Source organism: Saccopteryx leptura, chromosome 3 (assembly GCF_036850995.1).
Source record: "Saccopteryx leptura isolate mSacLep1 chromosome 3, mSacLep1_pri_phased_curated, whole genome shotgun sequence".
Taxonomy (NCBI): domain Eukaryota; kingdom Metazoa; phylum Chordata; class Mammalia; order Chiroptera; family Emballonuridae; genus Saccopteryx; species Saccopteryx leptura.
In genome coordinates this window covers 284,953,015-284,962,470 of record NC_089505.1, presented here as the reverse complement: position 1 = coordinate 284,962,470, position 9,456 = coordinate 284,953,015, and the positions used below count along the sequence as shown (strand labels likewise).

Here is a 9,456-nt window from a genome sequence, read left to right as displayed (position 1 = left end):
GAAAGAAGCAATAAATAATACTAGGAAAAATAAAAGATTGTACAAGAAAAAGGACGTTTGGTCACAATTCACCATTGGCTCATTGGGTAAGTGCTGATTGTTGATTTTGACAAAATTATTATTTTACAAATATGTTACAGGGATAAAAGGAGAGAGATGTGGGCAGTGGTATGGAAAAACTAAGTCCTTATCTACCATAGCACAAAGTCAATAGATAACGTCTAAAACTGATATTTCAAGAAACAGCAAAAAAGAAACAAGAAAAAGAAACAGCAGAATTTTAAATTACGGAGGTCAATACCAGGAGAAAGCCTTAGAAGTGTACAGGATGTTATCTCTGGGGAGAGGAAGTGCATGCAAAATAGGGGACTTCTGTGTGTAAACATTACTTCAGACGAGTATTACTATGATAAAAATAACGAATAAATATCTATTTGAATTTTTAGAAATGACGATAGCTTGCACAGCCTTTCAGTGGGCTGAACCCTCTTTTCAACCAAACTGAGCTAGTAATGATCACCTCCCAACTTCAGCTCCTCACACCAAGCAAAGACAACTTTTAAAACGTGTTACATTTTGAACTTCTTACAAAATGTAAGAAGTGTTATATTTGAACGTATAGTTACACTATAGGTAATAGCAGTTTCATGTTCCTCTTCATCAGATTTTTTTTTTTAAGTTAAACTTTCTTGTCAAAAAGGAAAGAGAGGCCTGACCTGTGGTGGCGCAGTGGATAAAGCGTCGACCTGGAAATGCTGAGGTCGCCGGTTTGAAACCCTGGGCTTGCCTGGTCAGGGCACATGTGGGAGTTGATGCTTCCAGCTCCTCCTCCCTGTCTCTCTTTCCTCTCTCTCTCCTCTCTCTCTCTCCTCTCTAAAAATGAATAAATTAAAAAAAAAATCTAAAATGTTTTTAAAAAAAAGGAAGGAGAACCAGGGCCTGGTGTCTGGAGCTCAGAAAAATGGATTCCAGCCCTGCTTGTCCCCATCACTTACTGTGTGTCCTTGAACAAGCGACGTCACTGCTCTGAAAGGCAGTTCCCTGCTCTGCCGAGGAGGCCAACACCGCCTCCTCCCAGGGCAGTTACTGGCAGGGCCCGGGCGTTTTGTTGATTGCGGCCTCAGCAGACCGGCTACATGCATGGAGAAGGCACCCACCAAGGATTGATTTGATGAGAGTACATTGAATGATTTCTAAAGACATTTTAAAATAGAAGCAAGTGACTGCTATAATGTGGGTCCACTCCTACTAAAAAGCTGAAGTCAGACTTGAAACGCTCTTTCAAGATTCTGTTCGTGCTCAGCATTCTAGACTTTGCTTTCATTCTACCATAGAAATACTATACAATTCAAGGCAATGCAGTTGGACTCTTGCAATTAGAAAGAATGGACAGAGAAGAGGCAGAGGTAATCAAACCTAATTTCCCAGAAATGGCTTCCTTTATAATAAAGACTCGATAGTGGGCCACCCTGGATTCCCAGCTCTTGCATTGGAGCTCCTGGTTCTCAAATTTGAACTATGACCTGTGGTTGACACACATCTGCTGGTGCCCACCATGCTTTCCTCTGGGTTCCCCTCCCCAGGCCCTGCCGCACAGGTCAGCTCTTATCAGAAGCTGAGTTTGTCTGGATGACCCAAAGTCAACTGTGGCAGGGAGGGAGGTCAGTGGTCATTCCTCTGGGTTCTTGACCTATGCAGTTATTCTCAGAAGGGCTAGTCCTGCTCAGGATGGCTGAGTGAATCTGGGGACAGTGGCAGATCTGAATGCCCTGAAGTTTCTGTTAACTCCATATGGTCAATTTCCCAGGGCTGCAGGGCAGAGCCCCCGATTTTCCATCAATGGAAGCTAGGTCCGACAGCGTTTCATTGCTTTATGATCCAACAGAAAGAATTTGTGGCAGTTACAGTAACTATGGCCTGTCTGTGCCATTCAAGTAGCAAAGGCCTGTTCTGGAGAGAAAAATGTGTACGATTCCAGCCTGGCTGATGAGACATGAGAGCAAATGAAGGATCGATTTAGTCTGGAAAATCTGGTTCGGTCCACTTAGTGGCAATTCAGTTCAACAGGCACCCTGGGAGCCAGCCCCTGCAAGACGCAGCGTGGGTCCCATTCTGTGAGACGCTTACAAACAAAGGTGGGTGGAAGCAGACACATCAACAGAGGACGTGCAGGTCACCAAGTGCTTGGTCAGCGGTGCAGAGGGTGCTGTTCCCACAGAAGGAAAGGGAGACACAAGTGTTCCATGAGGACACAGGGTACCACAGGGACCCAGAGGGGACGCCTAGCCTCCCAGCATCCCTCCTGCTGGGGAGTCTGGAAAGAGCTTTCTAGGGGATGGTTCAGCCTTCCTCTAGTCCCATGTTCTTATCCAACATCAAAACAACCTTTGGAAGTTCATAAAGATAACGCCTCCATCATATTTGCCTGGGCTGAGCCAGGTTCTCAAAGACAGTGTGGAGAAGCAAATGTGGGCTTCTGGGTCTGGAACTCCACTCTTCCTTCCTATTGTCCTATCAGCCTTACAACTCGGCCACCTCATCCTGTATGACGCTTTTCCATCCCCTTCCTTGGGTTCATGACCTCTGTTACAGCCGTGATCACACCCAGCACGTCCTCCCTTCCACTCTGCTCTCCTCCTCCCGCCAGACTCTCCAAAATAAAACCCGGCTCTCTCCTCCGCTTGTTGTCCTTGAAGGCAAGGACTGGTGGCCAGCTCTGGGCACCGTGCCTGTCATGTAACAGGTGCCTAATAAATATTCATTGCTTAGTGATTTATGTATACATTTGGGGGCTGGATCACCATGTACTTTGCAAGGCAGCATCGTCACTGAGAAGAGGCTCTGCCACCTATCAGCTGGGCCACCTTGACCAGTTATTGAACTTCTCTGAGATTCACGTTCCTCATCTGTAAAATAATCAGGGTAACATACATCTACCTCATGGCGTGCAGTAAGCATTCAGTAAAATAGTGATTGGAAACCACCTGAGCATATAGTTGGCATATAACAGTAGTTCACGAAATGCTAGTTCCTCACGTAACAAATGGCTCATGAGCGAATATATCTGAGCACTGGGGTGGCTAACCAGTTGTTAAAGGTGCAGAACTATTTACTTTGATTTGAAAAGTCAGCCCAGTAGGGAGTTTCGCCCCAGGGACTTCCCTGTATTTGCAGCATTTTCTTTCTGGCAAGAACATACGTTCATTATTCCATCTTTGATGTGAGAAGCAGCAGTCTAGGGCAGTGGTCAGGAATCTTTTTGGCTGAGAGAGCCATGAATGCCACATATTTTAAAATGTAATTCCATGAGAGCCATACAACAACCCGTGTACCTTACGCATTATCCAATAAAAATTTGGTGTTGTCCCTGAGGACAGCTGTGATTGGCTCCAGCCACCCGCAACCATGAACATGAGCGGTAGGAAAAGAATGGATTGTAATACATGAGAATGTTTTATATTTTTAACGTTATTATTTTTTTTATTAAAGATTTGTCTGCGAGCCAGATGCAGCCATCAAAAGAGCCACATCTAGCTTGCGAGCCATAGGTTCCCGACCCCTGGCCTAGTGGTTATGAACCCAGAACTCTGGAGTGAACTTCTTGGATTTGAGTCTCACTTCTTTCTACCAGTTCTGTGACTTTGGGCAAGTTACATAACCTTCTCTACCCTCAAGCTACTCGCTTGTAAGATGGGGATGACAGTAGCAGTTATCATTATCTAGCTACTGTTTTCATGAAGATTGACTAAGTTAAATTCTTTAAAGCTCTTAGAACAATGCCGAGCACAGGGTAAGCACCGTGTCAGTGGTTGCTAAGTTACTATTCTTCTTTGTGTGTCTAAAATGTTTTACTAATTAAGCCTGGTTATCAGATACTCAAAAAGAACAATCCAGTGTGGGACCATGAAGACACCTGCTCGGTAAGCAGAGCAGGACCACCTGCCACGAAGGCCATTTCCCACCGTGCTCCACCTCCTCTCCCGTCTCTCCTCCCCTCCCACACCCACCACTGCAGTCTCCCAAAACCGTTGTCTATTCTCACACACACATTGAATCTCACACTAAAATGATGAGCTAGCATGACTGTTAGCCCCATCGGGAGAGGAGCTACGAGACGTCATTCGCCCCCGTCACACGGCGAGAAACTGGAGGAGCCAGGATCTGAACCGAAGTCCATGTGACTGACTCCTGTTAGAGGAGTCTGTTGGTCACAGGAAAAAGAAAAGGGGGGACCAGGCTCAAGGGAAGGTGTTTCTTCTGCACGTCAGGGTCGGAGAAACTGGGATACTATTCAGTTAGTGTGGAGGGGCTGGCCTCAGAGGAGGCTTCTGGGGAAAGAGCGAGCTCGTTCCAGATGGCCTCCAACTCCACGCCAACAGAGGAGAAAGGTTATTTTCAGTACAAGGCAGGGGAGGAATTTGGGCCTGGGTGGAATGAAGGTCAGTCCCCTCGTAGTGGGGACAAGCCTGAGCCGGGCATCCTTGAGCTGAAGGACAGGCTTGCAGAACAGAATAAAAGGCCCCGCCGAGTGGGCTGCCCAGGATCTTACACCTCAGTGCTGTGAATGGGAGCAGCTTTGGAAAAGGGCTTTGTTTCTCTGTTGACTCCGATTTAACCTCTGGCTGTCGGTGCACCTGGTTGCACAGAAGTACCCTGCAGAAGCAGATGGGGACAGGAGCCCACTGCTTTCTCTCCGTCCCAGGGGTGGGTGAAGCCCCGCTGGGAAGTCACTCCGTCTTCCCCAAGGAAGGGACTCGCAGTGCCCACCCACCTCCGCCAGCTTGCCCTGACATCACCACCGGCAGCCCTTCTCCTCAGCACCGTGGCTGCCCCGGGGGCCGGGGCTGTGCTCCCGGAGGCTGGGATTTCTCCGGCCTTCCAGCGGGCCTTCTGCAAGGGCGCTGACCGCTCCTCCCTGCGCTGGACAGTGAGTTATGGCAGCCCGTTATCTTCAGCGGCCGGTGGAGGCTTCCTGAGCTCCTTCCGGCAGAGAGAAGCCAGGTGATATTTACTGGCTCAAATGAATAAGGTAACCAGCCCTGTCACAGCACAGAGGACGTGTCTCTCACCCAAGGGGTTTTTTTTTCTCCTCCTTTCTTTCTTCATTATGTTTGTAATTTTGTTTTATTATTTCCCATTGGAAAGCTGTGAAAGGAAAATGATGCCATCGACTGCTGTGAACTAATGTCGTGCCCGAGTCCTTTTCCAATCAGCCCCGAGGTTCGCGCTGTGACGACTTCATTAAATTAGGCGGCTCCGTGGCAAATGGGGAAAGTGTCTGGAGGTTCGGATTTTGTTAATCTGGGTCGGGCTGCCTGAGACCTTAGACCACCGGGGAGCTCGGGAGGTCGGCTCTGCATGTCGGGGAGATGAGGTTCCCACCCACGGCTTTGCAATGTCCCAGAGGCTCCCACGTGGACACAGCTGTTCAACCTCCCCTCTCACCTCCACACCTCTTCTGTGATCCTCGGCATGCCAGCGGCTGCCCTAGGTGTTGTCACATGCCAGAGGAACCACTGGGTCTCTCCCGGGACATGGGGGACAGCAGCTCAGTGTGTGGGGTGGGGGAGGGAAGGGTTTACTCTGCTGCAGGTAAACTACTGTGGACCGCAGGTAAAAGGGAACCCTCTCCCGGAAGGCCAGCCGGGACTCAGGTTGCCGGGCGCCCGAGAATATGGCCGAGAAGCTTGCAGATGAGCCGTGCGTGCTCCCCGTCCCTCTCATCACCACCCCTCAGAGTTGATGAGAACAGATTCTCCCGCGCTGGGCTCTGCTGCGGTATTAAAGATTTCCATTACTGACGGCTCTTTCCAGTTAGCACTTTCACTATGAAACGCTGTCATTATGAAGTAAAATATGCGTGATCTCTAAATCTATGTGTGTTATAACGAGGTTTCATTGTTATAAATTTGTCTTCTCGGTCCTCTGCTTCTGCGCCTTTGCTGTCTTTTTAAAACTCTAATGTCTGACAGCTGTAGCCAGGGGGTAATTAGGAAGAGGTACTAAAGCAGCACAGGCTTCTTCTCTCACTTATTCATGGAAACGTATGGAGTGTCTACACTAAGGTATGGTCCCACAGGCCGTGGGAAAGACAGTGGTGACAGCCAATTACAGCAGTAAGGAATTTTGGTCTGAGCTGACAGGGAGGCGCCCCTCCCGCATATACATATAAATATTGAATAAAATGTAATAAAAACAACTTGAAATCACTGCTGCACTCGAAAGGATGAAAGGAAGAATTCCAGATTCCAAAAGCAACTGGGAATTAAAAGCTCTTGTGGAGAGTCAGAGCTGATTACACACAGCCAGGTGTGTGTAGTCGGGGCTGGGCTTCGAACACCCAAGCAAGGACCGACGCTGAAGACCACAGCCTCACCGTGGCTGGGCCCAGAAGTGCGAGCTGACGTCAGAGCTGGGTGCCTAGAGGGCTAGATAGTCCCCACCTCGCTGGGTGACAGTTTGGGTAGGGAAAAGATCATCTGTGAAAGATCAAACTCCAAACCTGTGCGGAGCATAGATGTGGGGGTCTAAATTCGCATCACAGCCCCACCATGCAGAAACCGCAAATGGAGAAATCAATGTACACATCGGTTTGAAATCAATGGAACCCCACAGAGGCAAACACGACCCTTTCCTGAGGCATGCCTCCATGACTAGAGGGCCCAGAGGAAATAACTACAGCAGAAGATGAGCTCACACAGAGAAACTACACAGTACTTAAGAAAACAAACTAAGGGAGTCTCAGATTCAACATGGCGCCTGTCTTGGCCACCTGTGCTGGCCCCAGAATTACCTAAAGTCCCCTTTCTGCTCCTCCGTTCAACACCATCATCACTTCAAGTCTACTCCAGACATAGAGAGTACCTGAGGCCCCTGCCCCTCTTCTTTCCAGTAAACACACACACACACACACACACACACACACACACACACACACATACACACACATGCATGTGTATACACACATGCATATGGATAAATTCCCTTTCATTTAATTTGCACACCATGCAATTAAGATACATAGGAGCCCATATTGTTCACATCTGTTCCCATCAGCCAGATGGGCTCCCGGGTAAGGGAGTTTCTGCCACATCTGGTCACCTCCTCACCTGGCAGTGTGGTGAGACTGCTCCACAGTGGTGACTCTTCAAGCTCAATTTGGGGTCTAAATCTTGAAAGCCCTAAAAATATGAAGGGTATAGGTTCTTTTTGTTTTCATAGATCAATGTTATATGAATAAGTTCTGCTTTCCCCACAAGTCCTGGTGGCCCACTGAGCTATTTATTCTGGGTTATGAAAATTCAGCAAACTCAATGACCAGAGTTGACTGAGAACACTAATTCAGCATCCACACAAAACACCTGCCCACCAGGTCACATTTACTTTGCTGTATGTGTGCAGGCCACAGGCAGCCCACACTGGAGCAGCCACTTGTCCTATCAAGGCATCATCATCAGCTTTGTCTTGGATTGGCTGAGGTTTGCTTCAGTTTCACCACCATCAGCTTAGTGGACAGTTAAGCTTAGTAGACAGTTAAGCTTAGTAGACACAATTCTAGTGACTTCTGCTTGCATCATCCGAGTTTTTAACCTGTAGTTTCCACTAAGGAGGCCTTAGGATGCACACCCCTGTACATGAAACTAATATAAGGTTACATGTCAATTAGATTTCAGTAAATACAAGAGAAGACGCACAGCCAGCAGCTCCCGTGTGCACCATCCACACCTCCACTAGCAGGTCACCCTCCACATCCTCACAGCACCTCTTCATTTGAACCCCATGGTCCTTTGCTAGTAAGAGGTCAGCGGGATCCCTGAGTGGCAGGTCCCCTGCCTCATGGAAAGCAGCTGAGATACAAACGTTTGCCCCCCTGGGGCAGAGACAGCCCCTCCTGTTTCCCCATTTCCTTGGGTGCTCCAGGCAGACCTGCAGCCACCTTCACTTTCACTTCTGGGGGTAGTAAAATGCAAGTCGCTTCCTCTTGGGGATGGAATAGTTATTGCAATCATCCATTTAGGAGAACATTCATTGAGTGATGGGCCTGGCCCAGGACTGGGAATAACGCAAGGCAAGAAACAGCTTTCCCGCCACCAGGGCACACAGGGACAGCACAGACACAGAGGGACACGAGGAAGCAGATGAGGACAATGCCAGCTCCTTCAGTTATTGTAGTGCAGTGCCTGTGTCGCTACTTAGGGAAAAGGGCACGGATGAACCTTTCTGTTCTTTCTTCTCTTCAAGGCTGGCTTAAATGCCATGGACACATAGCTCGAGGAGCCATCAGAACATCTTCCCCTACAGATGTCTTTAATCCCTCGACCTCCTCTCCTTTTCACAGTGGGGACCGAAATAGTCCCACAAAAGAGCCAAAGTATAACAAGCAAAGGCAAGAGGAGGATCGCATAAATACAACCACCAGGGGAGATTCGGGGCCTGTACACTCAGCCCTCTGCTCTCCACGTCTGCAGTCGACGACAGCCATGCATTTTATAATGATGACCTTGAACATCTGCCAATCACTGAAGGCTGGTGGACACCTATCTTGGGTTGTAATAGTTACCGTAGTAGACGGATTCTACAAGGGTCCCCAATGAGCCCAACATCCCAGTATCTGCCCTCTTCTGTAATCCTCTCCCCTTGAGCGTGGGATGGGCCTACTGACTTGCTTCTGTCACACAGAATGGGGCAAAGTGGTGGGAAGTAACTTGTGCAATCAGGTGAGAAAGACCTCCCACCTTGCTGGCTCATGTGTCTTCCTGGCTGGCTTGCTTTGGTGCAGCAGGCTGCCTTGAAGGGCCCCATGTGGCAAGGAACAGAGGGAAGCTTCTGGCCACAGCCCGCGAGGAACCGAGTCTGCTAACAACCACTGAGTGAGCTTGGGACAGACCCTCCCCGGTTGGACCTTGAGATGACTGCAGCCCCAGCCAACTCGATCGTAGCCTCTTAAGTCACCCTGAAGCAGGGGACCCAGTGACGCTCTGCAAAAGTTCTTGTTCCATAGAAACCATTAGATGATACATGGGTATTGCTGTAAGCTGCTAAACTTTGAGGTACTTTGTTACTTAGCAATAGAACTAAGATCGTCACTATTTAGTATGTAGCGAACTTACCTTTGTAGAGAAGGTACAGGCATGGCTAGGGAACTTTTAAGTAATACAGATTTGTTCTTCTCTTAAACTCTAGCTAATAAGAATGGACCACTTGACCCAGAGCACAACGGGAACTGATTATAGTAATATAGTCTTTTTCTTTTTTTTTTTGACAGAGACAGAGACAGACAGACAGGAAGGGAGAAAGATGAGAAGCATCCATTCTTCGCTCCAGCACCTTAGTTGTTCATTGATTGCTTTCTCATATGTGCCTTGACCGGGGGGCTACAGCAGAGCGAGTGACCCCTTGCTCAAGCCAGCAACCTTGGGCTTGAAGCCAGCAACCTTTGGGCTCAAGCCAGTGACC

The 9,456-nt window shown here is 48.5% G+C and overlaps 1 long non-coding RNA gene across 1 annotated transcript; it reads left to right on the top strand.

Moving 5' to 3' along the window:
* The first annotated feature begins 4,575 nt into the window (after positions 1-4,575).
* Positions 4,576-5,905, top strand: LOC136397949 (uncharacterized). Its single transcript, XR_010749948.1, has 3 exons — positions 4,576-5,029; positions 5,146-5,284; positions 5,614-5,905. It is a non-coding gene; the product is annotated as an uncharacterized lncRNA (long non-coding RNA).
* Positions 5,906-9,456: the final 3,551 nt, after the last annotated feature.